The sequence below is a fragment of the Triticum aestivum genome, chromosome 6A (genome assembly GCF_018294505.1).
Source record: "Triticum aestivum cultivar Chinese Spring chromosome 6A, IWGSC CS RefSeq v2.1, whole genome shotgun sequence".
In the NCBI taxonomy this organism is placed as follows: domain Eukaryota; kingdom Viridiplantae; phylum Streptophyta; class Magnoliopsida; order Poales; family Poaceae; genus Triticum; species Triticum aestivum.
This window is the reverse complement of record NC_057809.1, coordinates 560,387,838-560,402,202: the sequence shown is the minus strand read 5'-3', so window position 1 is coordinate 560,402,202 and position 14,365 is coordinate 560,387,838. Positions and strand designations below refer to the sequence as shown.

The 14,365-nt window shown below is 46.9% G+C and overlaps 1 pseudogene; it reads right to left on the bottom strand.

Moving 5' to 3' along the window:
- Nucleotides 1-9,339: 9,339 nt before the first annotated feature.
- LOC123129694 (cyclin-D5-2-like) lies at nt 9,340-11,822 on the bottom strand (annotated as a pseudogene).
- Between the last annotated feature and the right edge of the window lie 2,543 nt (nt 11,823-14,365).

Sequence of the window (14,365 nt, the reverse complement as noted above, 5' to 3'; positions counted from 1 at the left end):
CGCGGGAAACCGAGGCGTGGGGGGAAGACGACGCGCGGTGTCGCTGACGCGGCGGGCCCGCGGCTCTTTCGCGCCAAAACCGCTTGCCCCGGCGTCCCCGAGCGCCCCCCAGCGCGCCGGGTTCAGCCTGGGACCGCCGGCGCTAATTTCGGCCTAGGCCGGCGAAAATCGGGCTCCTGGGGCGCGACTGAGCCGATTTTTCTGCGCCGGCGCAAAAAAATCGCCTGGGGAGGCCTTTCTGGGGGCGCGGTTGGAGATGCTCTTAGACGGCGGCTTTAGTCTTACTGTTGTATGACTTTGTAAATCTTGTGAGAATAATTAATAAAGTGGCCGTATGCATCATCAAGATGCAGAGGCCGGGGGTCATCCTTCTTTTCTAAAAAAATATATGTTGCACCCACCATATTGTAGATTCTTGTAAGATGTGATTTGATTGAGTATGGGTAGGGGAAGAAAAAAAAATTTGGTTTTAATTGAGATTTTTGTAAGATTTGATTTAGGTATGGTTAGGAGAAGGCAAGGAAAGTTTTTATTTAGTTGAAGTTTTGGTAAGATTTGTTTTGATTTAATTGTGTTAATATGCAGGACATGGTTCTGGTAAGATTTAATTGATTTAATGCAGAACAAGGAAAACAAAGTACCAATTTGGTTTAGATTATTCCAAACCAAGAGAGGGAGGTGGAACCACATTTGGTGACGTATAAATACTAACTCCTTTTAGTAGTAGAGATGAGCCTCCTACATCACTGCTTAATTCCAAATATGATCTGTTGCCCCAAAAATAAAATATGCAATGTCGTGATTTAGTAGACTCGTCTCAATAAGATTTGGAGTACAAGGATCAATAAGAGTGCGAAGATTACACCGTCCTTGATCTTGATCTTGTCTTAGGAGAAATGCCTCAATAAGAGTGTGTACATTACACCGTCCAAGGCCAAGATTCATACTTGGACAAATACATGTGTGCTAGATGACAACTTCGAGATTGGGTTGAGGATGGTGTAGTGCTGAGTAGATCCCCGCAAAAAAAAGTGCTGAGTAGATCGACTTGGTGAAGTAGTACTACGAGATGCAACTATACAATGAAAAAGATAAATTGGTTAAAAAAGCAACATGAATAGAACGCCACAAGAATTTAGCAAGTGGGCAAACAAATGTTGTATACCCGTAAAAAAATGTTGTATTGATTTCTGGTTGGCATGGAAACAATATTTTCTGCAACATTTTGGCATATTGAATATCAAATATTCAAACTTCCCACGAAGTCTAGTTACATGACAGGACAACTAATCACATGAACAACCACATACCAACTGAACCAGACAGGAAAATCTAATATCCTAATTAACCACGTCCAACAATTACGTGCAGCAGGAGATACAATTTTGTTAGAAAAACATCATCATATACTAATTAATTAAATGTTATTACAATCTTTCATTACAGCATAAGCCCACGCAAGACAGGAAACAAGTTAAACACCTCTTCTGCACTAGCTCTAAAAGTTATTCATCCATGGTAGATGACGAGGAGCAGCCGTAGAGAAACTGCCAGATGCTCTTCTTCACGCCGTTGCGACCAGCCATTTCGCCTTGCTTCCACCCGAGATCGATCGGTGCCTCCACAAAGCTGAAAAATACTCCAAAAAATTGTACCTGGTACAACAGAGAATTCCTGGCATAAGTTACCAGCTTACCATCTACGAAAACAAACAAAGTTTATATGCGGCGGTGCAACAAGGCAGGGAACATACCTGAAGAATGACAACTGCTTGAAGAGCTAATCAAGCAAATCAGGATTTGTGCCTTTGATCGATGCGAATAAGCAGCACTTCCAAACGCCTCTTTATAGAAGTCTCACACTCACACTGGCACAAAGCAGTTAGTTACACTTAGTTAATTAGCACCTCTACCCCACATGTCGGTCTGGGAGTGTACCAACAGCAGACTTTACTAGGAAAAGAACATGGGAAATCACAAGAAAATTCAGGGGAGTCAATGTCCTCTGAGTACTTCGCTCACAGCAGTACTCCCGGTCAAATAACCAGAGAAACTTGGGTTGCACGTACCTGGAAAAGTACATGAACAATCACAAAATAAAAAAGCTAAATTAGACTTGGTTTGCGCTTGTCATGGAATGTTCAGTGAAAGATGCTCGCTAAATCTTGCCAAGTATATTCTGCTTGCGTTAGCTACTTTATTGTTGTCTCCGTTACTTGACCAGTGACCAGTGTTAGAAGTGAAAACTAACTGAAAATGACTTCTGAAGGACTCGGGATGACCTGACTTTTTCCTTTTAACAATTCTGACGCTTTCATGTGACGCTGTCTGTCAGTCAGTGTGAGCGTATGACCACGACTTCTAGCTTATAATTTTAACATGGCTCCGATATTTGATGCCTTCAATGTTCAATCATTCAACGATTCGCTGGTCGGCACCAGTCCGTGCGACACAATTCGTTAGGCCACATATAGCACACGTAAACGGAGACTGAAGTACCGAATGGTCCGTGTGTGTGGCTGTCCGTTGAAAGCTAGCAAAGCTCCCATGACGGAAGCATGGAATGTTTACGCATAAGCTTGGAACGGTTCAAGTTCAACCACTGCAAATGATGCAAGTAATGGAAATCAATGTTTGACGCAAATTGAACTGACGCGGTTCACCTTGCAGCGTCGAACAGGGAAAAGGATGAACTTTTTTTTTTACAGGTGCCACAATGACCCATCTGCAAACACACTGTTCATCATGGCATCGTGTTTAGATTCAGATTTTTTGGCAGTGTGATAATGAATCAAAGAAATATCGACTGGCTAGGTGGACTGTATTATGTCGACCTAAAAGTCAAGGAGGACTTGGAATTCAGCACCTTGAGATTAAAAATATTGCTCTTGTCAGCAAATGGGTTTATAAACTACTCACTGAGAATGGGGTATGGTAGGAAAAAATCATTCATAACAAGTACATGGAATCCAAAGCCATTTCTCAAGTCCATTGGAACCCTGGTGACTCACAATTTTTGTGTGGCGTCATGAAGGCCAAGGAATTATTTTTTCAATTTGGGACTTTCTCGGTTAAGGATGGTTTCCAAGTTCGATTCTGAGAAAACACCTGGCTAGGGACCACACCACTCATGGTGCAATACCCGAGTTTGTATAGGATTGTTAGACATAAATTTGTCACCATCAAACAAGTTTTGGGACAAGAAAACCCTGATATTTCTTTCCGTAGGGACCTTTTAGGACCTCGCTGGATGCAATGGTTCATTGTGATGTTTCGGTTGATAACAGGAAATTGTGGAACCTTAAAATCCCTCTAAGAGTGAAGATATTCCTCTGGTTTCTAAACAGAGGGGTTATCTTAACTAGAGATAATCTGGCACGAACCAACTGACAAGGACCAAGGCGTGTGTCTTTTGCCAACATGACGAGTCTACTAAGCACTTATTTTTTGAGTGTAAGTTCGCTCGGGCGGTTTGGGCCATAGTTCAAGTAGCTTCAAATTTATACCCCCCACGTAGTGCACGTAACATGTTCGGCAACTGGTTGAGGGGTATAGATAATCAATTTTTTGCACATATTCTTGTGAGGGCGGCTACCTTATGATGGGTATTGTGGCTTACCAGGAATGATGTGGGTTTTAATAAATAATGTGTTTCATCTCCTACGCAGGTTATTCATGTATGTATGCGATGGCTTCATACTTGGTCTATCCTGTAGAGGCCGGAGGACAGGGACTTTTTTACGATGGAGTCTACGCGGCTAGAGCGTACGGACAGGGAGGTTTTCTCCCCATGGATGGCGGTGTGATTTCTGGATAGGATCTGCCACATTATAGGCTGGACTGATTTTTGTAAGTTGTAAAACGATTTTATTTTTGGGTCGGTTGGACTTATTGACTGTGTGCATCGAGTTATGCAGAGGCCGAGCATTCTTTCGATGCGATTGTATCACCTCGATATATCAATTCCATAAAATGTCCTTTATCGGAAAAAAAAAACAAAGCATCTGCAAGTACCAAAATCCATCACCCTAAACACCTGTGTATTGGCGCGTCTGCGAGGAGTGACCGGAAAACACATAAAATTTGTCCGCTGCATCTATGCACCTTAGACTTGAAACATCTAATTCAATACAAGTCATGTAGATCGAAACCTACGTACTTCGTAGGTACCTTATCTACCCATCGTTGGAGACGTCCATTATCTTTATGACCGGCTACAGGTAGATGGGCACGTGCGTCAGCTTCGGCTCGTCGATCTCCACCCTCTGCTGCCGGATGAAGCACTGGTTGACCTTCACAAGTCCACATAAGCCTCTTTCTGGATGGACTTGAGGATGGCGGTTTGCTTCTTCATCTCCTCCGCCTGGGCGACCTCGAACTCCGCCATGGCGTCCTTCATGCCGAAGCCCACAGTCGGCTCCGCCTCCTCCTCGGGCTCCGCCGCGTCGTCCTCCTTCGGATCCACCTCCTCCATGGGCTGAGAGTCCTGCTCCGCCTCCGATTGCAGCTCACCCTCCTCCCCCCACCTCCTTTTCCTCCTCCTCCTGCTCCAGCGAATTCGGATGCAAGTTGGCTGCAACACGAGCAGCCTGCCTTTGCCGGATCTCCTCCTCAAGCTGCAACTGGTGTTCCTACGTCAACACGGGTAGGTGGTGATCCTCTGCCGAGCCATGTCTAGCGGCTACGGCAAGTAGATGGAAGCTGGCGGTGTGTGTGAGAGGAGAGGGGAGGCATGGGACTGCAAGAATAAAAGATTTACAGAAAAAGTTTCTTTGGGGCCCTTTGGTTTGTACGAATTAATTTATATTCCTAGGTAAGATAGGAACCAAGCATCACATTTTAAAGTAAAAAAGGAAAAAAAAATAGCTAAACCCATTGAAAAATTCCTATTCCTATCCAATAAATTGAATGACATCTCTTTTCCTATGAAAATTGCTATATATGTCATCCTATGTTCTATGGTTTTTCTATTTGCATGATACTCCTATATCCTATGAACCAAAGGAGGTCTTAACCCCTCTGCCTTGATTGGTTACACGAAGCCTCAGGAAGCCGAGCTTCGCTACTTCGGTCTCCGTTTGGTTCATTCCAAATCTCCCAGGGATTCACACGCATGACCTGTAAACATAACAAGTTTGCAAGATTTATTTCTGAATCTGATCACATGACACGCGTTTACATGCTCCTTGCTGCAGAAGAAGCTAGCATGACACAACCACACCACTACAAACCAATTCAACCAAAGAACTTAGCAATATCTAATCACATATACACTTCTTAAACTCAACATAAAGCAACTTCTGGCGACCTATATTAAAGACCTTCACATATGGTGAACCACAACAACAGAGGAGCTCTTCTGATCTTAATTAGTTTCTTGTCTGAGGCGACCCACAGCCGCAGAGGAGCTGCCAGATGCTCTTCTTGACATTGTTCGAGTTGCGCTTTCCCATTCTTCTTCAACACCGAGGGCCACAAGATGAAATGCTCCAAGATGAGGATCCTGAAAAACAAGAGTAGCAACATGGTAAGCATAAACCACGGTGGCCGGAAGTTCAGACAACTGTACAGTCTCACCACTCTGAACCTACCTGAAAATAACAACTCTGGAATCAGTTAAGCTACAAAACAAGCTCGGTAGCTCCGTGGTGCAACCGTGCAGGCATGCGGGCCTATTCATAGGAGAACTCCTGGTCGTCAGATTACTATGAAAACTTACCTGAAATCCACGAGAATATTCAGTGAAGAATGACTGCATGAGTCCAGAACTTGAACTTGAAATTTCGACCCCAGCAGAAACTTCAGTGACACCTACCAGGGGCTATAGCTTAATGAGATCTTTGGCTTAATTAGTGGGAGTCCTGCTCCTGCATCGTGTACACACATAGTCAGCATAAAACGATTCTGAGACGGTCCAAAAATGTTTTAGTGCAGCACATGCTTGTGTAAGTCAAATTCCAGTTGTTAATTCCTACATATAATTTTATTTGGAAAAGAAAGATATTTACCGCTTGGTATGAGCAGTTCGCTGTCTCAAAAAACAATCAACAATGGAAAAGAAATATATTTATTGATTGCTTGTCTAGGTGATAAACTCGCACAAGGATGCAAAATTGTTACTCCCTCTGTAAACTAATATAAGAGTGTTTAGATCACTATTTTAGTGATCTAAACGCTCTTATATTAGTTTACGGAGGAAGTACTATTTAACCACGATTTCTATGATACAAATGTACTTGACTGGTTAATTACTGGGAAATTTCCCCATAAAAAAACTCTAAACTTGGATGCCGGCGTGTAAATTGAAAAGAAGGAGCAGGCACTACTACAACCCACCGTTGCCCCCGCGGAGCAGCGGCCGGAGGTGGAGGAGGCCGTCGGGCGGGAGGAGCAGATCGGGCAGGCCTTGCAGATCCACACGCGGGGCAGGAAGGGCTGGCGCCGGAGTTGGCGCTGCGGTGACGGGTGACAGGTGGTGTCGCACCGGACCCGAAGCTGCCGCCCGTATCTACCTGTGAGCGCTCGAGCGCGGTACGGAGCGCCAGCTCCTCCTCGTCTCTGGAGATGTCGTCGGAGTGGCTGCCAATGCTGGACATGCTCGCCAGCGCTAGGGATTGGACGGATTGGAAAAATGAGAGTGTCGGGGAGCAGAGCTGTGTGAGTTAGGGTTTCTTTCGGACGGGGGATTTTGTGGGGTCGGGGTGGGCCAACTGACGTGGCGTACGTGCCCGGGCATGCACGGGCCGCCTCACATCCGCCCTACATTCGAGACAGATATGAGGGATACCGGTTAATTCAGACGTTTGAGGCACGTTTAAGAAATTTGGTTGGGACGGCCTGTCCGGACGTTTGAGATGAATATAGAATGCCGGCTGTAGATGCGCTTAAAGAATTCCCACACTCACACCGACACAAAGCAGTTATCTACGCTTAGTTAATTAGCACCTCTATCCCACATGTCGGTCTGGGAGTTTACCTGCAGCTAGTAGACTTTACTAGGAAAAGAACATGGGAAACCACAAGAAAATTCAGGGTTGCACGTACCAGAGAAACTTGGGTTGCACGTACCTGGAAAAGTACATGAACAATCACAAAATAAAAAAGCTAAATTGGACTTAGTTTGCGCTTGTCATAGAATGTTCAGTGAAAGATGCCTGCTAAATCTTGCCAAGTATATTCTGCTCACGCTGGCTACTTTATTTTCTCCGGTGCTTGACCAGCGACCAGTGTTAGAAATGAAAACTAACTGACAATGACTTCTGAAGGACTCGGGATGACCTGACTTTTTCCTTTTAACAATTCTGACGCTTTCGTGTGACGCTGTCTGTCAGTCAGTGTGAGCGTATGACCACGATTGATAACTTATAATTTTAAGAGGTAATAGCATCCCAGGTACCTTAACTTTTATAAAATGTGACATTTTACTCTCAAACTTGTAAAACTCAATCCCATCATACCCTAACTTACACATCATGTGATGTTTTAGTCCCAGGCCAATCAGAGGACGACAATTGGTAACCAGGTGGCTGGCCCGGTCAGCACACACACTTTTGCAAAAAAAAAAACCTGCCTTTTCCCCTAATTAACCCGCACTTTTGTGCAGTCAGTGCAAGTTACCCCAAGAAAGCCACCAGCCAAGGCTTTTTCCCGGTTTTCTGCGTCACCGCCGCGGCCGTGCCCCCCGGCGCGCGCAGCTCCGGCGCCAGGTACGACAGCGCCGACAGGGCGCCGCTGCGGAGCGCGCACGCCACGCTGCTGCCGAGCTTCCTCAACTGCGCCGTCTTGTGCGCGCCGGCGACGAGGCGGGTTAGGCCGAAGCTGGAAACGTGCAGACGAAGCTCGTCCTCGAGCAGGATCTTGGATGACTTGATGCAGCCATGCACGTACCGGCGAGAGCTGCACTCGTGCAGGTATGCCAGTCCCCTCGCCGCGCCCTGAACGATGGACAGCCTCACCGACAACGGTAATGGAGTTGGCGAAGCCGTCGGGCCTGTTAGTATAATCTTGAGTTTGAGTTAGATGCAAAACTAGTCCACATGCAATTAGTGCTACGTGCATGAGTCCGGCTGCTAGCCGTTACCTGTAGCTAGTACATGTACGAGTACTAGTCCAAGTCGTGTCAGAATCTGAGTCATAAATTAGGCTAGTGTTGTAGTCCAAGTCGTGTCAAAGTCTGAGTCATAAACTAGGCTAGTGTTGTATCCGTGCAACACTAGGGCCTTCTTTGGATAAGTAGTTTTCGCAGAACTAGTTTTCCGTGAACCCATATAACCGTGTAACAAATTTAAACCATGTTTGGGCCCCGCAGTAAAAACGTGGATTAGCAAGATTCAGTTTCCACTAAGCCAGGAATATGCGTTTTATGAAAAACTACTAATACACGTTTTTATGAAAACACGATTATATACGGATACTCATCGCAACTGATATTCGCCGACTCGACGAACGAAAGCAGTAGCGGAAGCGAGCTGAGTCGGCAAGTTGAAACCGCCACCGTCCATGCGTGCCAAGTCGCCGAGGGAAGTGGCCGCCGCCGTCCATGCGTGCCAAGTCGCCGAGGGAAGTGGCCACCGCCGAGCGCACACGCCGAGTTGTCGACTGGAAGCCGCCGTCGCCGCCTTCGCGCCGAGTTGTGGAGTCGCCGAGGGAAGCCACACGGCCGCGGCCATCGCACCGAGTCGTCAAGTAGAAGCCGCATGGCCGCTATCAATATTTTCTCAGTTCCACCGGCGACGATGTCGCGTCGCTGAGACTGGTTTTCTACGCACCGACGATGTCGCCGAGCTGCGCATTCGAGCGCCTCCACTCCATGGCCTCATCAGTGTTCTCATGGTCTCTCGTTCATTGTTGTGCCACCCGTCGAGCTGCAGCGGGCGGCGCTACTCTGTCCTGAGCCTCCACCAAATGATGAACACCAGCCACGGAATACGACGAGGAATCCCGCTGGACGCAACCATCTCTTCTGCGGATGCAAGGCTGTGGCCGCGTCTCCGTGCTCGGCAGTGGCAACATAGGCAATGGGTGCAGCCTCGGCCTCAAAGGCACGGCGCCGGCGCCACCCGGACTCAGTGCCATCGCCGTCGTTGGGCTCACTGAGACGGCGACGGCTACGTCGGTGCCGCGGCCGGGGACGACCCTGTACACGATGCCGCCATCCAGCTGCCAGTCTGATCTGCTTGTTCATCTCCGACACAGCTGCGATGAAGGCGGCGGTGTCGGCAACATCATCAACAAGAACAGAATCATATGTACTGGTGGCAACTTCATTGGAGTCTGGACGTGGCAATGATCTCTTGCCATGGCTCATTCTGCTTTTCAAGTCGCCAACCATCATGCTGTAGCAGGCATGTACATGCTCCTGATCAATGTAACAGACAAAGGTTGTTCAAACCCAATGCTCATTTCATCATCCAAATGAAACATTACTATGATCAAAGTGATGCAAAAGGGTTATTTATTTAGTTTGTGCAAGAAACCTTCTCAATGGGGCATGATGGAGATAGATTGTCCATCTTGGACTCCAGTGCTTCTTTGGTCAGTAGAGCTTAATAGGATGCAGCCAAGATTGCAGCTGCAGCCACAGTAGATGGCCTGTAATCCAGCACACTGCCGGTTGCATGAACACAGCGCAAATCAATCAGACAAAATGCAAGAAAGTTCGCAAGATTTCTTTTCAGAAGGTGTGCAGGACGAAGATGAACCTTCGGCTGTGGCAAAGATGGAGCCGATGGACTTGAGGGCGACGCGGGCGGGGTCATGCCCGCCGCCGCCGCGGCCGTCGTGCCGGTCGAGCCGGGAGCCCGGGAGGAGAAGCAAGGGAGGTAGTCGAACGGCGTAACGGCGGCCATGCGCCAGCTGAGCGTGGACAGCACGAGCAGCTCCATCCGGCGAACGGAGGCGGAGCAGAACTCGTAGACGCCGCCGGCGTCGAGCTCCGACAGCGCCGGCGCGCAGTACTCCTCCATCTTGGCCGCCACGGAGACGCAGGCCACGGACAGGAGGCGCGCCGCCCACGGCATGGCCGCCCTCTGCACGCACACAATCACATCATCCTCCCGTTCCTAAGAAGCAGAGAGGCTAAATTTGTTTTACGGCGGCGGTGCGGTGATTGATTACATCGACACGTCGCCGGAGGAAGAAGCGGTCGAAGTAGGCGATGGCCAGGTACGCCGTGCGGTGGCCGAACCCGAAGCAGCCCCGAGTCTGCAAATGCAAATCAGATGCCGGTTCCAAAGGCGTCAGTGACCGATCGATCGATGCTCGCACCAATAATCGTGAGAGCGAGGAGCTGAGTGAGTGCTCACTTCAAGGATCCATTTGACGGCGGCGAGGCGCGCCTGCCGGAACCAGTCCTCGGAAGCGGCCGACGAGCAGTCCTCCGGCACTGCCACTGCAGCACTAGCCCGGCAACGATGGCCGCCACCACAATGACGGCCAGAATCGGCACCGTGGGCGACGACCGACGCTTCGGCGGCCTTCCAACCTGCGCCGCTGCACCAGGGTTCATTCCACTGTTCGTCTGCGGGATTCTTCCCTCTCTCCGGCGCACTCGATCTTGAGCGGAAACCCGCAGAGCCTCGGGTTGTCGTCGAAGGCGGTGGGGCCCTGGTTGACGAGCGAGCCCACCTGCGGGATCACGCCGGCGAGGTCGTTCCCCCGGAGGTCAAGGCTGACAGCCACGGGAATGCCGCCGAACTCCGGCGGGATCACGAAATGGCTGTAGCTGAGGTTGATTAAAGAAAACGGCAGGGGGTTCTGCAAAAGTGTGTGCGCTGACCGGGCCAGCCACCTGGCTGCCAATTGTGGAGCTGTGATTGATCTGGGATTAAAACGTCACATACAATGCAAGTTAGGGTATGATAGGGTTACATTTTACAAGTTTAGGACTAAATCATCACATTTCGTGCAAGTTAGGTTACCTAGGATGCTATTACCTCTAATTTTAACATGGCTCCCCCAGATTTGATGCCTTCAATGTTCAATCATTCAAGGATTTGCTGGTCGGCACCCGTGTGACACAATTCGTTAGGCCACATATCGTACGCGTACACGGAGACTGAAATACTGAGAATGGTCCGTGTGTCTGGCTGTCCGTTGAAGGCTAGCAAAGCTCCCATGACTGAAGCATGGAAGGTCTCCACATCGGCTTGGAACGGTTCAACTTCAACCACTGCTAATGGTGCACGTAACGGAAATCCATGTTTGACGCAAACTAAACTTACGCGGTTCATTTCAACTTGAAAGTTTTTCGCCAGGTGCCACAAGGTTCTAATCTCGCAGGGATTCACACGCATGACAAGTAAACAAAACAAGTTTGGGAGATTTATTTCTGAATCTCATCACATGAAACTCGTTTACATGGCTCCGTAATTTCTGCAGGAGAGAAGCTAGTCTGATACAACCACACGACTACAAACCAGTTTAACCAAACAACTCAGCAATATCTAATCACATACACTTTTTAAACTCGACATCAAGCAACTTCTGGCGACCTATCGCTTTGTCGTCCATACAATTCCGATCTTGATTAGTTGCGGGTGTGAGGCGACCCACAGCCGCAGAGGAGCTGCCAGATGCTCTTCTTGACATTGTTGGGGTTGCGCTTTCCCATTCTTCTTCAACAGATCTCCGACTCCGAGGCCCACAAGCTGAAATGCTCCAAGATGACGATCCTGGAAAACAAGTAGTAAAATGGTGAGCATAAGCCATGGTTGGCCGAAAGTTCAGACTGCTGTACAATCTTGCCACTCTGAACCTAGTACAATACCTGTAAACAACCACTCTGAAACCAGCTCGGTACCTCTGGTGCAGCTGTGCAGGCATGCAGGCCTATTTATAGGAATTACGCAAGTATTAGCAAATTCCTGGTCAGATTACTTGGAAAACTTACCGGCAAGCCATGAGAATATTCGTTGAAGAATGACTGAATGAGTCCAGAACTTGAACTTGAAATTTGGACCACCTGCAGAAACTTCAGTGACACTTACCACTTACCAGGGGTTATTGCTTAATGAGATCCCCAGCTTAATTAGAGGGAGTTCGGCATCGTCTACACACATAGTCAGCATAAGAAGAATCCAAAACTTAGAAATGTTTTAGTGCAGCTGTGAGTATATGCTCCTGAGCTCAAATTAAAGCACACTGATGAACAGTAAAACCAAAAAAAACTTCAAAAAAATCTAAAAATTTTGGTGGTAAACTTTGAAAAATGTTTTGTATGCTTGAAAATTTCAGCACAAAATGACATTCGTGTAAAGTCGTGGCAAAAAATAAACAAAATGGATGCTCCATAAATGCTAGTTTGGAAAGCATTTTGGAGTACTGATTTTGTTATTTTGTCACGGCTTCCACGGATGTCATTTCGTGCTGAAATTTTGCAACCATACAAAATATTTTACAAAGTTTACCACCAAACAAATTCAGATTTTTTTAAAAAGTTTAACTACTTTTTTATTTTACTGTTCATGAGGGTGTATTTGAGCTCGCGGTCAGAATAAGACTTTCAGCGTGTGTACCATTTAATTGATAGTAGGAAGAAAACAAGCTAAAACGACATCTCTAAGTTATGTATAGGACGAACGACATGAACTAAGAGCGCATGAGCAGAAACAAGGATTGCACTACGGAATCAGCGCATCTAACCCGCGGGAAGATGGGAAGAAAGAGGACCCTTTGGCTAGGGTTTCTCGTGCCTCCCGCCGGTGCCGCCGTCGGTTTACCTCGTCTCCTGTGGTCTTATATCCATGAAGGCGCGGTGGACCCCGACTCTTGCTGGCGGGAGGGCCCCATTTTTTCATGGTATTTTAAGTTTTGTTAGGGTTTGTGTCCTGCTCAAAGAGGCGAGGCGGCGACAAAGATGGAATAAGATTTTCCCCGTCTAGTCCCTGTCCAGACGGTGTTTGTAGCATCGCCGGAGGGCGTGTGGAGGTTTGTCTCCGGCGGATCTCGCGGGATTCGGTCAGCATTTGTCTTCGGCGGATCCACGTGGATCATATCTTCGTTCATCTATGATCTCGTGTCTGCAGGTTGGATCCTTCCTATCTATGTTTTCTTCATCGGTGGTGGTTGTTATTCTAGTGTGTTGGTTCTATGGGGTCTTAACACGACGACTTTCTGACTGTCTACTACAACAAGGTTTGCCCGGCTCCGTTGTGGGAGGGGCGAAGACGGCGGCGCACCATCAGCTCACTTCAGTGCTTGTAGTCATCACTAGGTGGTCTACAGATCTGAATGTATTTTTTACTTCTGGTATTCTTTGTACTACCTTACAGTTGATTAATAGATTGGAAGTTTTCTTGCAGAAAAAACCCACAGAAAGATGGAACGAGCCATGAGAATCACAAGAGATGCGAGATTTACCAGCCTTTTGTTTTCTTGCGTTTTTCATATTGTTGTTTTTTGCTTGGATTTTCCTAGGTTTTGAGGGGGGGGGGGGGGTGTTAGCTTTATTTGGCTTTTCAATTTTTTGGGGTTTTTCGGCTTTTTGGTTGTTGCTTGGGTTTCCCAAGGTTTTGGCGAAAAACTGTTTTTTTAGAAGCGGTGCTTTTCCACGAGAGGCACAACATATGTGCTTTCTGAAAAGAGAAAAACATAGCATGTGCTACCACGAGATGCACAATTGTGCTTCCGAAAATGAAAAGCACAATCTATGTTTTCATAAAAGGGAAAACACACCATTGTGCTTTCTCAAAAAAGGAAAAAGTACAACCTGTGCTTCCATGAGTAACACGGTTGTGCTTCCAGAGAATGAAAAAGCACAGCATGTGCTTCCGCGAGAAGCACAACTATGCTTCCACGGCCCGAAAAAGAAAAAGGATAGTTGTGCTTCCCCAAAAAGTAAAAAAAAAAGACGAATGTGCTTCCTGGAATGCACTATTCAAGAGTTAAAACATTTATAAAACTCAAATCTTCGAAAGAAGGTAAAAGCTCCTAAGTTTTGACAAGTAACGCACATGCAATGTTTCACTTGTCAGCAACAGAGAAGGTGAGAGCAACATTTGTAAGGTCTACCCCTTAATTAGTGATTTCAACTGTATTTCTCGTAGCGAGTAGGTCGCTCATGTTGAATGTGACATCGGCATGATCCAACAAGCCCAGTTAGAGCTAGAGACCGAAGCTCATGCCTATTTTTTCGTGTTTACATTTTGTGTCTTTTTTTGGCATGTTTATTTGAAGTTCAAAAAATTCAGGAATTCAAAATATCCATCCAAATTCATAAAAATGATTGCAGATTTAAAAAATGCTTGTGAATTGGAAAAAAATATTTGATAATTAAAAAAGTTATAAAAATTGAAAAATGCTCATGGATTAAAAAATATATTCATGAATTCAGGGATTTGAAACCAAGTCGTTGAATTCAAAAAATG